The sequence below is a fragment of the Tupaia chinensis genome, unplaced genomic scaffold (genome assembly GCF_000334495.1).
Source record: "Tupaia chinensis unplaced genomic scaffold, TupChi_1.0 Scaffold150288_1, whole genome shotgun sequence".
NCBI lineage: Eukaryota > Metazoa > Chordata > Mammalia > Scandentia > Tupaiidae > Tupaia > Tupaia belangeri.
In genome coordinates, this window is record NW_006210128.1 from 346,154 (window position 1) to 366,493 (window position 20,340).

At 45.7% G+C, this 20,340-nt stretch overlaps 1 long non-coding RNA gene across 1 annotated transcript; it reads right to left on the reverse strand.

Annotated features, from left to right (window-relative positions):
• Positions 1–5,054: 5,054 nt before the first annotated feature.
• LOC106734264 (uncharacterized) lies at positions 5,055–13,566 on the reverse strand. Its single transcript, XR_001369944.2, has 3 exons — positions 13,556–13,566; positions 9,404–9,405; positions 5,055–5,129 (listed from the first exon to the last, which is right to left on the reverse strand). It is a non-coding gene; the product is annotated as an uncharacterized LOC106734264 (long non-coding RNA).
• Between the last annotated feature and the right edge of the window lie 6,774 nt (positions 13,567–20,340).

Sequence of the window (20,340 nt, forward strand, 5' to 3'; positions counted from 1 at the left end):
CCTGCCCCTGCCCTGCCCCTGCCCTGCCCCGGGAAAATTTCTGGTCCCAGTCCTGCCATCAGATAGGCTGTCTAGGCTCAAAACCCAAAGGACACCAGTCCAAGCTCCCTTGCCACCAAATCCCATTTGCAAAAAGCAGGACAGGGAAGGGGAAGAGGGATTTAAGAAAGCAAAAGCAAGGAAGGGAAGAAGGAAGGAAGGGAAAGGAAGAGGAAGTAAAAGAGGGAGAGAGAGGTAGGTGCTGGTGAGGACTTCCTGGTGAACCTGGGGGTTAAGGACAGCACAGAGGATTGTGAAGGGAGTTAGCTTGGGGGTGGCTATGGTTTGAGAGGAATCAGAGAGGTCATTTAATCCCCAAGGCTGAAGGATTCCCTGGAGTGGAATAATAATCACTACTTACTTTACTCTTCTTACACACCAGCCCGTTCTCAGCACCGCACAGAATGCTCACTCCTGTATTCCTAGGGGCTGCCTATTTTGTACTAGTATTACCTCCATCTTACAAATGAGGAAACGGATTAACTCACCCAAGGTCGTGCGAATAGAGAGTGGTGGGAATCTGAGCCCAAGCAGCCACAGTTTGGGCCCTTGCTCAAACTCAACTCCTCCGCAGACCTAATCGCTCCCTCATCCCAACATCTGGCCTGAGAGCTTTAGTTTTCTACTAAAGGAGGCAAGAAGATGGCTGAGACCATTTTTAACCTGAGACTTCTAGGTTAAAAAAAACTAGAGCCTCTTCCCCTGAGAGAAGCCCTTGCTGCCCCCACTGCACCCCCTTGCAGGGCTTCAGAGGGCATCCTCAGTCACTTTCCAGCCACTTGTGGGAGTTCCAGACACAGCTTCCAGACGTTTCTTGGCTTTAGCCTACCATAAGGTCACTGGTATTGAGTGTCTATACAGTTCGGGACTTATGTATCCAGATGCTGGATCCTCTTGTGTATGGATGTATCTACATGTCCAAGGACTGGTCTGTAATACCTAGCTACATCTACCAGTTGGAAACCTGGTTCTGGGCCCACACGCGATTGTTGGAATAGCCAGGTGTGGGCATGCAAGCTGCTGCCAGTTGCAGAAGTGTGTGCACATGTGTCTCTCTAAGGGTGCATGGGTACCTGAGGGTGGGTGTGGATTTAGGGTGTATGAATGTTTCGTTGTGTGCAACTTCCCAGGTGCTTTTTGGATATGTGCGCGAGTATGCAAATCAGCATGTGGCAACATCACCCGTTAGCCACAGGGCCTTCCACTCCCTCCCCTGGACCTCTGTCATCCCTGTTTCTCATCTCCACTGGGCTTGTATTTTTCCCGGGCTCTGGGGGTGCCAGCTGGGATCAGGTCTGTCCCTAGGGAGTCTGGGGCCTAATGTGCTTGCAGCGTGAGTTCAGAGACCAAACCCCACTGCATCTTGTTTATTGACTCACGCGTCTAGTAAACTCAGCACGCCACACTGCTTCACGTGGGCTCTTCTTGGGCTCCCTCAGGGAAAGAGCTCTCTGGAGCTTGTCTTCCAAGGGCTCTCAGGGAGACTGTTCCCTGAAGACTGAGAATACCACATAAACAGTCTTGGCAAAGCACAGAAGCCAGGCCTCCTTTACTGTGGCATTTCTTACCTCTGCTCCCCATGCTTTTACCCGTTCTCAGAGGTCTCACACAGTTACCTTTCAGTGTCCCATGTGGCAGCCATGGACGCATACTGCTCAGAGCTCCCCTGGACGAAGAACATGCTTTTCGGCTGTGACAGTGCAGTTAGCTGACAGCCTCTAGCTGCTAGCACCCCTGGTTCTGCTTCAGCTTTCGTCCAGAGGCCACACTCCTCCCCCGAAGCCTTTTGCCAGTGACTGAGCACAGCAGGGTTATGAGAACCTGGCCAGCTCTCCCCAAAGCAGAACTCCCCCCAGGGGCAGTCTGCCCTGGATCTCCCACAGGCCTGCATCGTGCTGGACTCTCCCTGCCCCACCTCTCTTCTTCCCCTCCAACCTTTCACTAGTGTCAGCTCTGCAGCTGAGCAGATCAGCATTGTGGTCTACATGCTTCGTATCCCTTTATCTTGAATTCTCCCAACCAACCTCCTGCATTCCTAGCTCTGTCTCTGGGTCTTCTTCCCAGAGGACACATTGCTTTATTTTATGCTCATCCAGTCCTGGGAGATCTGTGTTTTAGAGAGGTGCTTAACGTGCATCATCACCTGAGGATCTTGCTAAAATGCAGACGCTGGTCAGCGTGGGCTTAGACTGTTATTTCTTTCTTTCTTTCTTTTTCTTTCTCTTTCTTTTTTCTCTTTCTCTCTTTTTCTTTCTCTTTCTTTTTTTCTCTTTCCTTCTTTTTTGAGACTTTTTTGCTATAGGGCATATGCTCTCACTAGAGAGCCAGATATAAAGCAAAAAGTCACCCACTTCCCCCCATCCCCCCAGGGGGATGACCATGCTGCAATCCCTTCTCTTCCATTCTCTTCTCCGGATTTTGGGTTTGCACGTACACACTCACGATATGAGTTTCAAGCCACTGGGCCTGGGACTCAAGCCAAGGTCGACCACATGGAAGTCCAGCGCCCCAACCACTATGCCACCTGCTGGCCCCTAGATTGTGTTTCAAACACGCTCCCAGGTGATGCTCATGCTTCTGTCTATACATCACACTTTGCTTTTTTTTTATAATTATTTATTTTATTTATTCATTCATTTTATTTTTTGGTTTGACCAGAGAGAGACAGAGGGTGAGAGTGAGAGAGAGATGAAGTGAGAAAGCAAGCCACCAGATTCCGGACTCGAACCCTGGTTGGCCATGTGGGAATGTCCAGCGCCTTAACCACCACGCCACCTGCTGGTCCCATATAGATCACACTTCGAATAGCAACCACATGGCAGACAAACCCTCTTTCTCCAAGGAATGATTTGTAACACTTAGATACATTCACCAGAAGGAAGCATGCCAGTGGGAGGTCTTCTCTCAAGTCGAAGGACCGGTCCTAGTAGTTCACATAAGGATGGGCATCATGTGCTGAACCAAAGAGAAAAGGATATTACCCAGAGTAATTATAAGAAAGGCAGTGAAGGGAAGGAGGGCTAGGCTGGGAGAGAAAGGAAAGGAAGAGGACAGAGAGGAGAAAGCATCCTAATGGCTTGGTAACCCAGTCCAGAGATATTTATTGGTGACCGACTATGTGCAAGGCATTGTTCCAGATGCGAAGAATATATTGATGACTGAGCCAGACATATTTCCTAACCTGTAGGAAGTGCATCCTGGGGAAGGCAGGAGACACTGAGCATCTCATTTTGCATTATTGTTTGATTACAACCTTCGGGGTACCACCAGCTGAGCCTAACTGTAGTCCAGAGCTTTCTTTATTCTTTTTTCTTTTTTTCTTTTTTTCTTAGGGGTTTTTGCTATATGTGCTCGCCAGAAAGACAGAGAAAGACAGAGATAGAAAGCAAGAAATCACCCCCCAGGGGGGATGGCCACACCACAATCCCTTCTCCTCCATTCTCCTCTCAGGGCCTTGGGCACGCGCACACACATGTCCAGTGTGAGTTTAAGCCACTGGGTCTGGGACTCGATCCGCAGTTGACTACATGGGAGTCTGGCAACATAGCCATTATGCCAACTGCTGATACTTTTCTTTTTTAAAAAATAATTATTTATTTTATTTTGTTATTATTATTCACTTGATGAGAGAGAGAGAGAGAAAGGGAAAGTGAAGAAACAAGCCACCAGATGCAGGACTCGAATCATGATCAGTCACATAGAAGTCTAGCACCTTAACCACCACGCCACCTGCCAGCCCCCCAGGGCTTTCTTGTGGTGGTTATGGGAAAGATAAACTATTCTAAGTGGAAAGAAGAGTGTGTCCTGAGGCCCTAGGAAGGAAGGGACAGGGCTGGTTTGAGGAACTGAAAGGAAGCCAGTGTAGGTGACACGGTGGGCCGAAGAAGAGTTCTGTGAGACTGGGCCAGAGAGGTGGACGAAGGCCAGATTGTGAAGAGCTTGTTGGGTCTTGTGTCATGGCCTCCTCGCAAGATGTAATGAAATCCCCTTGCTCCCACCCTCAGCTACTCCGCGTGTGTCTGTAAGAGCAGATGCGCCGATTTGCTTCTGTTTTAGCTTTCTGTTGCCTGTTTGACACCTTCTCACCTCATTCCTATTAGAGTCTCTTTTTCTCTGTGTGTTTATGTGTGTACATACGGATGGATCTAGCTATCTTTTTTTTTTAAATAAACTGTTGTTTATTTCCCTTATCAACCTTATTTCCACTTTGTATAAGAGTCTGTGGAAAAGCAGGCTTAGGGTTGTTCCCACCCATTCAGTGACCTAAGCCATGGGGGCTGCAGACCAGTCTTCAGTGACAGGTTGACCACTGCAGTCCTCAGAAGGGAGCTGCCGGGTGGGCGCAGAGGACACCTGAGCACTACGGTACTCAGTAGGGAGCTGCCGGGTGGGCACGAGGGCACCTGCACGCCTGCAGACCAGTCTGCAGCCTCAGGCTGAGCAGCAGTAAACTCAGGAGCTGGAGCTATCCATTCACCCTGACATTCCTCCTTGGTCACAGCCTTTTCAGCTGTGGCCTGCTCCTCCTTTTCAATCTCTTCAGGATCGCTGTAGAAGTAGAGGTCAGGGGGACCAGCAGTTAGTGTAACGGCTATGTTGCTGGACTCCCACGTAGTCGACCGCGGTTTGAGTCCTGGACCCAGTGGTTTAAACTCACGCCAGGCACATGTGCATGCGTGCCCAAGATCCCAAGAGAAGAATGGAAGAGAAGGGATTGCGGCGTGGCCATCCCCCCTTGGGGGGGGTGATTTCTCACTTTCTGTCTCTCTGTCTCTCTCTGTCTGTCTGGCGAGTGCACGCATCCTATAGCAAAAACCTCTCCAAAAAAAGAAAAAAAAAAAAGAAGTAGCGATCAGGCCTGACCTCCCAGGGGTGTTCGTGGGAGATGGTGCCACGCATGTGCAGCACTTTCCTGGCCAGCATCCACCACATTGGACCCACTGAGGGAGCTCCCTCGTTGCGTGGAAGGGCAATGTCCACACAGCGCAGAGGAGAATCTGCATAGCACAGGGCAATGGTAGGTGGGTTAACCTAAGACGCCTCTGTGAGAGGCTGGGGGTCGGCCCTGGGATCAGTCACCACCAGAAGACCTGGTTAGTGAAGGCTCCAGGAGCGAAGTGATGCAGTAGGAGCGGCTCTGGTGGCAGCAGCAGACTCAGCACAGCCCTCGGTCCAGTGTCCCTGCGAGACACAGCACTGACGTGGCGGGATTTGCAGTGGCAGCAATGGCTGCTAGGAGCAGCTCCCCCCAGGTCCTCTCAGGTGTGTGAGGCAGATGCCGTTGCTTTCCCTTTTGTCAATGTACTGTTCATTGAGAAGTCGGGGTTGGTGCCACCTAAGTGGGCTCCTGCTGCAGTTCCTGAGGACATCCTCCTCCTTCATTTGCAAGACATCAAGGGGGCCAGACACTGCGAAAGCTTCCTTTTAAGTTAAGACAGGAACCCAGAACAAGGCCACGTGGATGCTTGTTTGAGTAGTGCTGAAAGGCACTGTCTACTTTAATAAAATACTTTTTTAAAAGAATTATTGTTATCTAACTTTATTTATTTTAATTTGACCAGAGAGGGACAGAGTGAGTGAATGACAGAGGAAGTGAGAAAGCCAGGTTTGGGATTCGAACCACGGTTGGCCATGTGGGAGTCCAGCACCCTTAACTACCACACCGTCTGTTTGCCCCTCTAGCTATCTACTTATCCCATCTGCAAATGGTACTTACCACCATTTTTCCATCGATCAACCTACTTACCTACCTATCGTCTGTTTATCTATTTGTCTCTCTATAGAAGATAGCTAGGTAGATAATTACATAGGTAGCTATGCAGCAATAGATGGATTAATAGATCAATACATCGATAACAGAGAGAGGTCTTTTCAGATCAGGAAACAAACTTGACCCCTCTCTGATTGTTTTTTGCAACACCAGACCACTATATTATGCTGTTCATTAAATGTTGATATGTTCGATAAACATCAGGTGCTGACAAACCTGAACTAAGGGAAAGAAACTCTGCTGTTGGAGGAGGAAGAAGAAATGAGGGATGGGAGCCAAATGCTGATTTCTGAGATCGCTACATCCTCAAGGCGGTTATAGAGGTGGTTAAACAACAGACAATACATACTCACGCGAATGGCCAAATGGGAGACGTGGTGAGTTACCCTCGCTTGGGCCCTTACTCAGTACTGCGCTAACAACTACTGCACAAGCCACCTCAACTTCGTGGGTAAAAACGTTTGTATAAAAACGACAGTTTAATCTATTGGATTGTGTCATTTAATTCCCAGTATTTTAGACCTAAAATTACTGTAGTTTGGTTTGTCATACGAGTAAATCAAAAACATGGAGACGCAAGGAACTCTTATCTACATAAAAAAGAAAGAAAGAAAGAAAAACTTCTCTCACTGGACAAAATGTAAAGGAACAGGAGGGGGCAAGAATAAAATTCAACTCTGCATGTGCCACTAGCCTTTCCTGTCAAACGTCAGTTTTGCTCTTCCACCATGGATGGGGGTATAGACCTGGGAGCATCATCAGAAATGAGATGGGAGGGTCCTGGCCACCGCCCAGATTCACGCACCCTGCAAACCAGGTACGTACGACCAGGCAGTCCAAGCCTCAGGGTTCAGGCTGCTGCAGCTCCTTTCCTTCGGGAGAAGAGGAGGCTGCTGCTGAGGGGACCACCTCTCTAAGTCTCTCGGTCAGCTCTTGCAGGGACTCCACCCTCAACACCAGGCATGACTGTGACGGCTTAGATTTCCTAAGAGACGTGCACTTTGAGCTGTTCCCGGTTTCTTTTCTACCATTCTAGCAAACCAGCTACTCTGAATTATCCTCGTCACACCCTTGCTGCTACATATTTGAATTTCTTCTCCAGTCAGAAAAGAAACTGGGGCCAGTCCCAGGGCACAGCCATTAAGTGCTGCCCAGAGGAAGCTGGACCCCACAAAGCTAACTAGGGTTCGAGTCCTGGTCCTGATGGCTTGAGAAACATGTCAGATGCATGCATGCCATGCCCAGGACATTCTGGTGGAAGGGAGAATTAGAGGAAAAAAAGAAACTTAGCCCTGTTGAAAGACTCTCTCTCTCTCTCTCTCTCTCTCTCTCTATATAATTTTTTCTATAGAGCCTGTGTGCTTGCCAGAGAGATAAAGAGACAGAAAGCTAGAAATCACCCCCTGGGGAGATAACATTGTCACAATCCCTTTCCTTTCATTCTTCTTTCAAAATTTTGAGCTCACATGTACATTCACCAGGTGTGAGATTCAAGCTGCCCGATCTATGAGTCAAACTGCACTTAGCCATGTAGGATTCCAGCAATATAAACAGTGTGCCACCTGCTAGTCTCCATGAAATGCATTTTTAGGAAATTTTGTCTTTGTGTGAACATGATAGGTTGCACTTACACAAACCTAGATAATATTGCACATTGCAGATGGAATATATATGGCCTAAACTATTAGCTTATTGAACCACTATCATATATGCTTTTCATCATTGACTGAAATTCCTTGTATCTTTATGGAGCACACGACTCTTTTATATATATATGTCTATACCTATGTGTGAGTGTGTGTGTGTGTGTGTGTGTGTGTGTGTGTATAAACCGAATGAGATTAGCACCTTATCCTTTCCACAAGGACGAAGGATGCTGTCATCCCCAGACTGAGCAAGACTTGTTTCTTTCAGCCTCCCCACAACTCTTCGGTCTTTCTGAAAAAGCATGGAGGTGTCAGGAGTAGAAGAAGGGGCTCCAGTCTCCATGAACTGGACCAGGGAAAGCCAAAGAAAAGGCAGCTTGGTCAACATAAGCCAGGGCGTATCTATCGAATATATCGAAACAGCAAGCCTTATTAATAGGTCCTTGGTAAGCTGGGTATTACTGCTGAATATTACAAGGTCTATAATTCTATAGGATATTACTATTTGCAGTATACATCACAAGAATATGTTATCAAGCAATAATTGGTAATAGAATCACCAAATCCTCTATGCCAGCTGCATTCATCTCACGGATACTGGATCCATAGTAAAAACATTTTAATGAGGAGATCAGCTGTTCTTCCTTTCCCTCCCCTTCCCTTCTCACTTGCCCCTTAATCCAACACCTTGGAAGGAAAGCCTGGAAATGACCTTTCTTTCCTGCTTGAGGGAAGTAGCAGAGGTCATGTAGAGCAAAACAAGTGTGTTTGTGCGGTGTGTGTGTGGGGGGGGTCGTTACTTGCTGTGATGAGAGAAGCAGGAGGGGGCAGAGCAGGAGAGACTGAGGGTTAGAGGAGAGCTAAAGATTATGCTTAATTGACCCAGATCCTGAGAGAGACCTCAGGCAGGCTCTTGTGATTTCCTGTTTGGGAGGATTAATTTGAGAAGCCATTCACAAATCAAGGCTCACATCTGGAGCTGGGCTTTCTCTCTCCCTCCCTCTCTGCCTAGCTAAAATCCCGGAATAAATTCATTAATGGGCCCAGGACATTATGCAGAGACCAAACACAGACATCAAAGTGACCTACATATGAGGGCACCTTCAAAAAGTGAATGAAAACCGTGTATTATGAAAAAACTATACATGCATTTTAAAAAGTTTTGCAGCAAAATAAACTCTCACTTCAATTTAATTTTTTCTTTTTTCTTTTCTTTTCTTTTCTTTCATTTTTTTTTTTTTTGGAGAGGTTTTTGCTATAGGGTGCATGCGCTCGCCAGACAGACAGAGAGAGACATCGAGACAGAAAGCGAGAAATCACCCCCCGGGGGGATGGTCATGCCACAATCCCTTCTCCTCCGTTCTCCTCTCAGGATCTTGGGCATGCACGCACACGCGTCCAGCGTGAGTTTTAAGCCATCAGGTCCAGGACGAACCGCGGTCAACTACGTGGGAGTTCAGTGACATAGCAATTACGCTAACTGCTGGTTCCCTCACTTTAATTTTTCTGCAAATCTTTTGAAGTCCCCTCATCCACAGGGCTGGGAGGCGTAAGAGACGTCTCGCCCTGATGAGCAATGGTTCGCCCTCTCCTCTTCCCTTCTCTGCCATTGTCCATTGACAAGCTGGTGGATATAGCTGTGTCGTCACTATTTCTCTTTTTCTTTCGTCCTTCTCCTCCCTCAAATATCTTGCTATGGCATTCACTCACATAACATGAAAACCTTCTATGAAATTATGAACCAAAGCTTCATTTGTTGTTCCAGGTGAGAGATGTCGGAATTTTTTTTTTTTTTTGGAGAGGATTTTTGCTATACGGTGCGTGCACTCGCCAGACAGAGAGAAATAGAGAGACAGAAAGCGAGAAATCACCCCCCAGGGAGGATGGCCATGCCGCAATCCCTTCTCCTCCATTCTCCTCTTGGGATCTTGGGCACGCATGCACACACGCCTGGCGTGAGTTTAAGCCACCAGGTCTGGGACGCAAACCATGGTCGACTACATGGGAGTCCAGTGACATAGCCACTACGCTAACTGCTAGTCCCTAAATTGTTTTACATTCTCTATAACAACTGCTACTCCTATTTTTTCACTTTGTTTAGATGCCAAGAACAAGGAAGACATTGGTAAAGCAGTTTATATTCAATGACTCTTCTAGCAAGATTATTGCCTGCGTTGCATAGAGACATATTTATGAATTTAGGCTGTGTGTCAAGATATATAAAAAAGTACTTTATTTTTAAAATGCCAAACAAATGTAAGGAAGTTTTATTATTATGTAAGCAGCATCCCATCTAAGGCTGGAAAAAAAAATACATGATCACAACACAATTCATGTAGGTCAGGCAGGCAGAGGTTCTGGGTAATATTAGCCTTTGTGCCCATTGTTTTTCGATGTTCCTATCAAAATAAATCCTTTGTGTTCTGATTAGGTACAAAGTTGGTTTAGTCCCAGTTTCAGAGTAATTGGAACTCGCTGGGGAAGAGGCCAATATGGGATGGCTTCTGGACACTTGCTACTCCCAGTGTGGTGTATGGACCAGTAATGCCGAGATCACCTAGAGGAGGGACCAGCAGTTAGCGTAATGGCTATGTCGCTGGACTCCCATGTAGTCGACTGCAGTTCATGTCCCGGACCTGGTGGCTTAAACTCATGTTGGGCGCGTGTGCGTGCGTGCCCAAGATCCCAAGAGGAGAATGGAGGAGAAGGGATTGCGGTGTGGCCATCCCCCTTGGGGGGTGATTTCTCACTTTCTCTCTCTCTGTCTCTCTCTTTCTGCCAAGCGCACGCGCCCTATAGCAAAAACCTCTAAAAAAAAAATAAAAATCACCTAGAGGTTTACTAGAAAGACAATTGCCCTATCCCCTCCCCATACCCACGGAGTTGTAATAACTGGAGATGTGGCCCAGGAGTTGAGTTTTCACAGGCTTTCCTGGTGGTTGTGATGCTCGCTGCAGGTGGACCGCACTGCCCTTCCACTCGGGGTCCAGCCCTCTTCCTGGATGTCACAGCACATAAAGGATATGGGGACAGGAAGTACAAGCATGGGATCTGGAAAGAAGCAGCAGTGAGCTGAGTCCCAGCAGTACCTCCTAATCATGACACCCCGCCTCTCCAAGGCTCAGTTCCTTCCTCTATAAAATAAAGAGGCAAATTGGACTTACCTGGTAGTTGCCTTAAATATTAACTGTCTGACAAATCGTGAGTGCCTGGCAAATAGTAGCTGGCATTGTTGCTGCAAACGTGTGTAACTGGGCAGCTGACGCATGCATGCAGAGGCCCCGGATCACATGCACTGGCTTTCTGTAGTGACCAGCAGGGCAGTTAGTGGCTTTTCTCTTTACTGACTCAATGCTGTAGGTAGGATCTTCTAGCTGAGTGGAACAGTAAGCAAGTGACACTGCCCTAAGTGGTGGGTATTGGTGTAAGAGACCCTCATCATCCGGCCTGGTCCTACCTGGTAGTATGTTTTCTATAACGTACCACCACAATTTATTCACGCAAAACAACATACATGTGAGGGCTAGCCCGTGATGGGTAAGGCACTGGATTCCACATGGCAAACTGCACAATTCAAGTCTCGGACCCTACAGCTTGAAAAAACAAACCAGGTGTGTGTGTGTGTGCGTATGTCTGTGTGTGTGTGTGTGTGTGTGTGTGTGTGCATGCCCAAAATCCCAAGAGGAGTGTCAAGGTCATTCCCCCTGGCGAGTGATTTCTCGCTTCCTCTCGGTCTCTCTCGCTCTCTTTCTTTGGCAAGCGCATGCACCCTATAGCAAATTAAACCCATGTACACACGCATTTTTTAATCTTGTAATCCTGGAGGTAGGAAGTTCAGATACTCGGTCTTTCTGGGCTAAAATCAAGGTGTTTTTCGGTGTACTTCCTTCAGGAGACTTTAAAAGATGACTCATTTCCTGGCCTTTTCCAGCTTCTAGAGACCACCCACATCCCTTGCCCCGTGGCTCCTTCCTCCACGACCACAGCCAGTAGTTGTATCCCTCCAACCTCCATTTCCTTTGTCATGTCATCTCTGACTCTTCTGTCCTCTCCCATCTTTTAAGGCTCTTTGTGACGGCTCTGGTCCACCCGTAGAGTCCAGGATACTCCTTCTGCTCTCAGATCCTTAATTTAATCCATCTTAACTTAAGATCCTTAATTTAGTCCCTTCTGCTGTGTAAGGTAACGAGTTTGCTGTTCCAGGGATGAGGGCAGGGACATCTTTGGGGGACCATTATTCTGCCTGCCACACTGTTCTTGCCCCTCCAAGCATGCAGGGAAACTCCTCGGATGAGACTAAGAGCTGCCGGGGTCCTACGAGGTTAGCCAATCAGAGCATCTCACTTCTCACTCAACCATGTGCAGGTTTGCTCTAGAGAAGGTGCAGAGGCTGGACAACGGAGGACCCTGGTCTCAAACCCAGTTCCTGGAGGCCAACCCAGTGGTCTCACCAGCAGTCGATGTCTGACACAGAGAAGAAGCCCACAAGCTTCCAGCAGTATCAAACCATAATAATGCAGATCTGGACTTCCTAAAAGATAACAAGGTCAGGCATCCATGGAGTGCCTCAGTCTCCCTCTCTGCACAGGAGTATATTGTGTTTTCTCCCTCTCTAAAAGCCATCTCTACACTCTGGAGCGTCCCTAAGCATGGATGGGCTATCTGGTCTCTTATTAATCACTGCCACTTCTCCTGGAGCAGGAGACAGCATGATCTCTCACACACAGCAATCATTTCTTTCTCTGGTAAAGACAGTAATCTGGGGAAGGGCAATTATCTTGGCAGAATTACCAACCTTGCAGTGTGACATTATCAACTGTTGGAAATTACACGGTATTCATTTGCTGCTATTTTAATGTCTGTCGTTTTCTATTCCCCCCTTCCCAGCCAATGCTAAAACCCCCACCCTCCTACCCTCTTCCTTTTTATTAATCTGGGAAATAACTTCTTTATTTTTAGCATGCCGATGCCGCTAGTAGGAATATGATATTGAAGAACATAATAAGGACGTTCACACTTTCAGCTGGGGCTCAGCCACCACCCATTGGATCTTTGGGCTGAGCTTCCAGGCTTTTGTCTCTGCTAACAAAGAGACGGATGGCAAACACCCCCATGGCTGACTTCATGAACTGCCTAGTGCTATCAGACTGAGTGATACTGAAAACCAACTGCCAAGTGATGGGGGTCCCTTTCCTAGAGCTCAGAAACAAGGCGAAGTTTTAGTGAGGGCGTGCGTATGTGCATGTCTTTCAGGGTGAGGTGAAGAGGGGGAGGCTGCTAACGTCCTCCCCAGGCAATGCAATGAGCATGACATCAGAGACAGAAAGCCAAGGGTAAAGTCCCACTTGTACCTCTGAGTTTAGCTGTGCGGTATGGGCAAGTAATGAATCCTATCTAAACCCTTCCCTAAATTCTTTTTAAAAATTATTTCTTTAATTTTATGTACTTATTATTGTTGTTATTTAATTTACTATAAGTCATGTGCACTCCTGAGAGAGAGAGAGAGAGAAGGAAAGTGGGAAAGCAAGCTCCCGGGTCTGGAACTCGAACTGTGGTCAGCCATGTGGAAGTCCAGTGACTCAACCACCATGCAACCTGCTGACCCTTAAATCTCTTTTTCCAAAATCTATCAAATGGGAAATAGAATGTTGAGTTCACAGATAGCAATGGAATTCATGTAAAGTAGAGAACTGCATTTAAACTGGGGTTTATTATGAAACCAGAATAGTTAACATTTCTTGAGCAGTTATTAGGTTCCCGGCCTCGAACTATGCCTTTTACACACGCTATGACATTTAATCCTCCAAAACAGTCTTAAGAAGTTGATGCTATTATTATTCATCTTTACAGATACAGAATCGGAGTGTTCATACTATTCAACAAATTATCAACTTCTTGTATAGTAAGTGATAGAGCCCAGGTATCTGCTGTTGTTTGGTAGGGCTTCTGCTCTGACGACCAGGACAGTAGAGGAAGTTTTTCACTGGGGTTCTCTTCCTGACTTTCTATTCCCTTCTCCTATCCCACCCTTGGTTACTTCAAGTCCCTCGGCCTGTTGGAGAAGAGCCAGTGACAAAGTGTGAAACGGACAGCCCCCAACGGCTCCCAGGCCATTGCTTGTTAATACACAAGGGCTTCTGGAAGGTGGGAAGCTGCCTTCCTGTCAAAACCAACTGACTCAAAGAGGTAGAGATTTTAGGCCACTGATCTGTGACTTCTGATGTTGGAGCAGCCTGACCGTTTACTCAACCAAGACAGCGCCACCTGCTGGCTAGCCCTTCTCTCCCGCACCGGTCTCAGAGCAGCTTGGCCAATGGCCAAGATCAGAGGGAACGAGGGCGAGCAGGAAGCCATTGAGAGGAAAGGACCACCAGGACTCTTGTGAGCGAAGCTTCAGAGATTCTGTCTTCTATCTCAGAAGAAGGTGCCTTTGTGGAGGCCCTTAGCACTTTGCAAACACTCTGCTTTTTGAGATAGAACTGATAATACCAGAGTTACTGACAGGCTTTGCCTGTGATGAGTATTTACAAAGGCTTATTCAGGACCTTCCTTCTGGAAACCGCTGAGCCCTTGATCCCATTATCCTCTCAGTACTTACAGGAAATAGTTAGGGGACTAGCAAGGATTAGAAGTCCAAATCTCTGATGGAAGGGATTGCACCACATGGTAATGAATATGAAACTTGGCTCAGCAATACTTACTGGCTGTGTGACTTTGGGAAAATCACTTAACTTCTCTGAGACTTTCTTTCTCTATCTGTAAAATGGGAGTAACAATAATGTGCTAAACTTCATGTGGTTATTATGCAGTTTAAATGAGTTAGGATCTGTAAGCTGCTTACACCAGTGTCTGGCTCGACAAGCACTGTCTAAGTGTTTTTTAGTAAGTGAAATTTTAATGATGGAAGTACAATCTATGTGAGGAAGAGGGTCCAGCATGTCCCTCTTATTATTAGAGACAAACAAAGGATAAAACATTTCCCGTGAATTACCGAAACGTAGTGAGGAATAGTGAGGGCAGGTGGAAAGATCTCAGGCTTTGGAGAGAGACCAATCTAGGCTAAAGCCCACTCCAGCACTTACTCTCTGAGCTACCTTGAGCAAGTCACTTCACCTCTCTGAGCCTTGCTTCCCACGAAAGGGGACGATTGTTTCTAGCTGAAAAGGCTCACCAGGACCCTCAGTCTGAGTGGCTCTATGTCACCAGGCATCATTGCTACCATTGTCAACCTGCAGTGTAGGAAGAATCAAGAAGTCAAAGCAACCTTTAAGTCAGAGATTCTAAGTGGAGACTCTAGGGAGTATGTCAGGATTAGGCAGAGAGAGCTGAATATAGAGTTTAAAAACATAATCTTATCATAATGCAATCTGATATTTGGAAAATGAAAAACAACTCTTGGGCCAGCCAGTGGTGTGGTGATAAATGCAACTGGAACCCACACGGCTGAATGCATTGTCAAAGCTTGAACCTGGCAGATTGAAAAACATGCCAGGCATGTATATGTGCCCCAAATACTGACAGAATGGAGAGATGAAGTCGAAAGGATTGCAGCATGACCATGCCCCATGGAGGCTGAGTTATCACTTTCTCTCTCTCTGTCTCTCTCTGGTGAGTGCATGGGCCCTGCAGCAAAATAAAAACAAACAAAACTCTTGTGTTTGAAATACAGACTAATGAAAGTGAGATTCATATCTCTCTGGGGAAAATGACTCCCTGGGGAAGTTGTCAGATCAGAGAGTCAGAGAATGGGCTGGGGAGATTTTATTCTTCATATCTCTCCCTAGCTGGTGCCTAGAAAGTCCGGAAGTCATATATATCATAGATATAAATTTTTAAAAGATTCACAGACAATAAACTCATCTGTACAAACATCTAATCCCTGATAATTAGATTTACTTTTCAGTACTGAGGCTCTGTTTACTGATGCAGGATATCCAGTTATTTGCAGGTAAACCAGTCAAATACAGAAATGTTGACATGCTCCCCTAGAAGTCCTGAAATGTCATTTGAAGTTGGCCTCTGGTCATACTCAGGATAGTCTCCCATTCGCTGTCCTTCCCTCTGGGTTTAACGTTAAGCTGGAGGGAGGCTGGGCCAGCAGGGTTTCCACAGATGCACTGAGAATTAGGGAGGGGTGGGCACCCACTTCTAGACCTAGATCTGTCTTGGCCCAGAGCAACTGTTTCTCTTCTTATTCTTGGGCATGTCTCTACCATAGACATCCATGAGACACAGCTCCATCCTCCTCCAGTCCCAGGGATGGCTACTCATGTCAGCTCTGGGCCGGTTTTCTTTCTAGCTCCGAGACTCCTTGTCACCCATCAGCACCCTCACTCCTTTTATCTAGCATTTTGTTTCCTCTTTGGGGGTGAGACACAAAAACTTTAGTTGCTCTCCTTGTAGAATTATCAGATTTAGTCAATAAAAGAACAGAAAGCAAGCCAACAGATGGTGTGGAGGTTAAGGTGCTGGACTCCACATGACTAGCTGCATGGTTTAAATCCTAGACCCAGCAGCTTGGAAATCATGCTGCGTGTGTGTGTGTGCATGCCCAAAATTCCAAGAGGAGAAGGCATTGTGGCATAACCATTCCTCCCGGAGGATGTTTTCTACTCTCCTCTCTCTCTCAGGCTCCAGGAAGTACATACATCCTATAGAAAAAAAGAAAAAGATAGGAAGCCCAGTTACATTTGAGGTTCAAAAAAATAATGAATACTTTTTTAGCATAAGTATATCTATAATATCTCATGGGACATATTTATGCTAAAAAAGTATTCGTTTGTTTATCTGAACTTCAAACGTAACTAGGTGTCCTGAATTTCAGCTGGCGACCCTACCTTCCTGGACTTACAAAGCCGTGGGAAACTCAGGAAGCTGTCTCAGCCTTCCCCAGCTTTGGCAGTCTGTACTATCTGACCCTAAGGCTGCTGTGTTGTGCTAGTACAAAGGAATTCTCAGTGTGAAAATAAAGGAAGACCCACAATATGAGGACAATCAAAGTTTTATATTCAGTTTGCTATCGCAGGGAGTTCGTCAACGGCACTTGGGTTTTAGCAACAACTCAAAGGCAGACAAGAGTGGGAACACTCTTGATAGTGGATAAAAAGGAAGGCTTCATGCCCGATTGGATGCCATTAGCACAAGAAATCTGCAGGTGAGATAACTAGAAACAGGGCATCCTATTGGATGGAGTAGGGTGCTTATTTGACTTTTTCTGATTGATCCTACGTCTGAAACAGGGCGAGGAACTGTCAGTTACTAACCAAGACCTGGCCATTTGGAGCAGTTGTTGTAGGGGTTTTTCCTTCTGGGCTGACTGCTAGAAATAGTGATCTAACTTCTTACAAGTCTGTCTAACCTAGAGATAGTAGGCCGACTTCCTGGATTGGCTAATGTAGATAGGGGTTTGTTTTCTGGGTTGGTTGTTGCAGGTTGTGGGTCAGAGTTCTATTTTTATATATGCTGCGGCTTTTGTCCAAATGTCCATTCAGTCTCTCATCTATGAGATTTACCATCTCCCCGGATTTTACTAAAGTGTCTTCTTTGAGATATTCAAACTGTTGATAAATGGGGATGGGACTTAATGCAGAAACTGTGACTCACATCTAAAGCAATGATGGGGCAGGACATGGCACAGTGGTAAGACAGGATGCTCTCTATGAGTTTGACACACGTGGTCGTGTTCCAGATTCACATCCTCAGACCTCCCTGAGTATGCTGGGCACGTGCATGCCCAAGCTCCAGGACTACTGAAGCTGCAGCTTGATTGTGGCATCAAGACCCTGTTGGGGGTGTTGTTCCTCTCTTTGTCTTTCTTAATCATGGAAGAAATAAGTAAAAATTTGCACCAACTCTAAGAAGCTGGTTCCCACATAGCTGACCACAGTTTGAATTCTGACACTGGTGGCTTGAAAAATATGCCTCTGTGTGTGTGTGTGTGTGTGTGTGTGTGTGTGCTTGTGTGTATGTCCAAAATCCCAACAGGGTGGCGAAATGGAGAAGGTATTGTGGAGTGACCATACTCCATTTGGGGGGGAGGGTGTTTTCTCTCTCTCCCTCAATCTCTGTATCTTCAGTGAGCACATATGCTCTCTGGGAATAAAAAAAGTATTTTAAAAAAAGAAAGAAAGAAATTTTAAATTAAGAAACAATAAAAAAATAAAGCAATTGCATATCTCTAATTATTCTCTTCTCCCATGGTTTTATGGGGTTGGGTAAAAAAGGTAGAGAATGAGAAAATTAATACAAAAAAAAAAAAAACCTTCTTGATTACGTATACTTTCCAAGCTTTCCTTACATGTCAATTGAAACTTTTCACCTTAAAAGTCAAGAATTTCGGATCTCTGCTCTTAGATATCTTTGTTCACCGAGGAGGCCCAGAAGGCACTCGCTGCAGTGGCTGCTGGGAATCCACCTCCTCTCCTCCCTCCAGTTCTCACACAGATGCAGACACTGACTCAGAAAGACTTAGCCTCCATTTTTAAGGATTTTCAGGGAATTTGTAGAGGAGAGTGTATCAGTCAGGATTCCATCAGACAAGCAGAACCCCTAGGAAGTATGTGTAATAAGGAATTTGTTACAGGGACTTGACTCCTCGAAATTAAGAGGGCTCATTAAATAGTCTCAGTAATGTCTTCATGTCTGATGCTGGAGTTTGAGGTCCCCAGAGAAGGCATTTGGAAAGGGAGGATGGGCGTGAAATGGGAGAAAGCAAGGACAAGCCAGAACCCACAGGACAAATGGGAGCCCATGCCAGCTCTCACTGCCTATAGCCTTGATGATGAGCTTGTCCTGCAGGTGCTGGAATCCTTTGTTGAAGCTGAGCACATACCTGGGCCAGAATCAGAGAAGTTGAAGAAGGATCCAGGGCAGGACCAGCAGTTAGCATAATTGCTATGTCGCTGGAATCCCATGCAGTCGACCGCGGTTCGAGTTCCAGACCCGGTGGCTTAAAACTCATGCCGGGCGCATGTGTGTGCATGCCCAAGATCCTGAGAAGAGAATGGAGGAGAAGGGATTGCAGTGTGGCCATCCCCCCTGGGGGATGATTTCTCGCTTTCTGTCTCTCTGTCTCTCTCTGTCTGGCAATTGCACATGCCCTATAGCAAAATAAATAAATAAATAAATAAATAAATAAATAAATAAAATTAAAAAGAAGAAGGATCCAGGGCAAGGTAGGACACTTGCAGTCCCAGGTGCTACCCACAGCATGGTTGTGAGTCAAGAGGTGAGTGATAAGGTATGTAAGTACAGAAGCACCTGCCCCAGCTTCTGAGAGTAAAATATCATTAGGCTGCTTCATGTCTGCCCTTCAAATCTTGGGCAAAAATATCTCTAATTACCCACCTTAAATAAAAAAGTTAAGGGAAAAAACTTCTGGTAAGCTTGTTCATCCTTGCCAACTCAACACATTATAAAGCCACAGACCAAGTGTTCAAAACTCTAAACAAACCCCTTGCAGTGAATTTACATTTTCATAAGCCACAAGAATCACAACTCAGATATAAAAGACACATCTTTTCTTAATAACTAAATGTTTCTTTTATTTCACACCACATTCGATTCCTGCAAAGGCTCCCGGAAAACAACAGCTGTAGTGTCTACTGAAGTTCTACCCAGACACACTTAGGTATCTAACAGCAATTTGTTTTCCGTTAATGTGTAGGAAGTGTGTTTCTCTACTAGGCTAGGCATCCTTGCTAACTGAGGCAGGGTTTAAATGACAGGGATTCACAACAGAGTAGAGGACAAGTCATCAATGCTATTCATGATCTCGTGGCCAATAGTACAAACTTGTCATCAGAGAAGTAGAAGAGGTGGGAAGTGTACATTCTTTGGAATTAGGTACAAGGTCTTGAGTCTACACAATTGTAGGAGCTGGTTGAACAGTCTCTATAGGACTCTTATCTTCAGTTCTGATGCTGGAACTCTGAAAGACACTCTTGTTCCTTTTATTTTATTTATTTTTTTTTTTGGCTCCTTGGGAATCTGAACACTGCTAGGTACCCTTTTATCCCCATTGTTTTTCCTTAATTTTTATTTTCAAACAATAAATTGTCAGAAAAATCATAACATTTTTTTCTGAAAAAAAAACATGCAAAACTGCATAATGACTTTCCCAATGACCAAATATTTATTGTAATTTGTGATTTACATATAATCACTACACATCTTTGTAGAGTACAGAATAACTTTTAAAAGCAAGTATACAGTGCATAGTAAGCAAATTGAGGATATAAAAATATTCACACCTACAACATTTAACATTTTATGTTGTGAACATACAAAACCCACTCCAATGGTTATTCTGCAAGTATGTACTGAATTGTCTATAATCTTTACTGTGAGATATCGTTCTAAAGAAAAATATATTGACTAAAAATCAGGCAACAAAAGAGCTCATAAATTAATAAAGATAATCTTAACACAGACAATGAAAGAAGAATTTGTAATTTCCAAGTAGAGGACTGTGGGAGAAAAGAGTTTATTATCTGAAAAACAAAATCTGTGGGTATCAACCATTTGTCCAGTCAGACATGATAAAACTCTACACAATAGCTGGTTAGTAAGAGATATAAAAAGAACACTTTTACTCACTCACTTCTTATAAGACCATACTACTATACTGTGTATAAAAAATAAGTCCTCAAGGGACCAGCAGTTAGCATAATGGCTATGTCGCTGGACTCCCATGTAGTCGACCGCAGTTCGAGTCCCGGACCCCGTGGCTTAAACTCATGCCAGGTGCGTGTGCGTGCGTGCCCAAGATCCCGAGAGGAGAATGGAGGAGAAGGGATTGTGGCGTGGCCATCCCCCTGGGGGGTGATTTCCTGCTTTCTGTCTCTCTCTCTCTCTCTGTCTGGTGAGTGCACGCGCCCTATTGCA